The sequence below is a fragment of the Echinops telfairi genome, unplaced genomic scaffold, assembly GCF_000313985.2.
Source record: "Echinops telfairi isolate 266 unplaced genomic scaffold, ASM31398v2 ScPeMD7_7457;HRSCAF=8495, whole genome shotgun sequence".
In the NCBI taxonomy this organism is placed as follows: domain Eukaryota; kingdom Metazoa; phylum Chordata; class Mammalia; order Afrosoricida; family Tenrecidae; genus Echinops; species Echinops telfairi.
Genome location: NW_022111357.1, coordinates 17,167,760 through 17,169,242, shown reverse-complemented (window position 1 = coordinate 17,169,242; position 1,483 = coordinate 17,167,760). Strand labels below are relative to the sequence as shown.

The 1,483-nt window shown below is 47.2% G+C and overlaps 1 protein-coding gene across 1 annotated transcript in view; it reads left to right on the top strand.

Annotated features, from left to right (window-relative positions):
* SMPDL3B (sphingomyelin phosphodiesterase acid like 3B) overlaps positions 1-1,483 on the top strand; it is a 38,328-nt gene that overhangs the window by 11,020 nt on the left and 25,825 nt on the right. The window lies entirely within an intron of this gene.

The window sequence follows — 1,483 nt, the reverse complement described above, 5'->3', positions numbered from 1 at the left end:
CACAGGCTGGTGTGCTTCTTCCATGTGGGCTTTGTTGCTTCTGAGTTAGATGGCCACTTGTTTACCTTCAAGCCTTTAAGACCCCAGATGCTATGTCTTTTGATAGCCGGGCACCATCAGCTTTCTTCGCCACACCAAACCATATTTCAAAGGCATCAGTTCCTCACTGGGCTCCCTTCCTTCCTGCACAAGAGGAGACTGAACATGCGCAGGAGGAAGCTGAACCGGGGGCGCCTTAGTCCTCGGAGTGACATTTTTGCTTTTTAATCCTTTATAAAGGTCTTTTACAGCACACTTGCCCACCATCATTTGAGGTCCTGAGTGCTGTTTCCATAGGTGCTGACTGTGGAAAATGAAATTCTTGATACCGCCAATCTTTTCTCTCTTTATCTTGAGGCCGAGGGGACTATTGTGCTTTATACTGGGCTGTCATCCACAGAGAACACTGGTCTTTGACCTTCCTCCCTCAGCGCTCCAAGTCCTCTTTACTTTCAGCAAGAAAGCTGTGTCATCTGCCCAGTGGATTTAAAAAAATTTTTTAAATTGTTCTATCGGGGGCTCTTACAGCTCTTATCACAATCCACACATCCATCGTGTCAAGCACATTTGTACCTATGTTGCCATCATCATTTTCAAAATATTTCATTCTACTTGAGCCCTTGGTATCAGCTCCTCCTTTTTTTCCCTCCCTCTCCCCCCTTCCCTCCCTCATGAACCCTTGATAAATTATAAATTATTATTTTCACATCTTACACAGTCTGTTGTCTCCCTTCACCCATATTTCTGTTGTTTGTCACCCTAGGTGGGGGTGGGGCTATAAGTCAAGCATGGCGATCGGCCCCCCCTCCCGCCCACCCCCCCATGCCTATCATCCTGTGCCTGAGTCTGCCTCTAAGTCTGATGCTTCCTTCTCCGGGTGGCCCAGGTCCATGGGCTGTTTGCTTCACCACTTTCTAGTCATATACACTTGGGAATTCTTAACTTCTCGGGGCTTTAGCTTCTTTACCTATAAAGTGGGGATATTAAAAGAACTTACGCTGTAGAATGATTAGGAAGCTGCAGTAGTGGATATGAATATCTCAAACAGTCATTGAGTAGTTTATGAATCATAAAAACCCTCTATAGGATATGTAGATCCTACATATATCTATCATCTCTCTCTCTCCCTACTTGAGACTATAAATCTTGTTGGGAGCAGACAGCCACATCTTCCTTTCACGGGGTGCCTGGTGGGCTGGGGCTGTGACCTGGCATTGAGCCCCCAGGGCTTACGTAGCAGTTCTGCGAAGGCTACTTGGGCTCCAATGTAGCACATGGCAAATGCCTGGCACAGGTCGAGTCCAGTATTAATATTATTAAGCTCACTAACTTTCTGGGGCTACTTCCTGGGCAGGACTGCCTTGCACTGTGTGGTCCAGCAGAGATCTCAGGGTGGGGCTTCTACCGTTCCCCCAACTTCCCACTGTTCTCCTTTCCTGAGTCC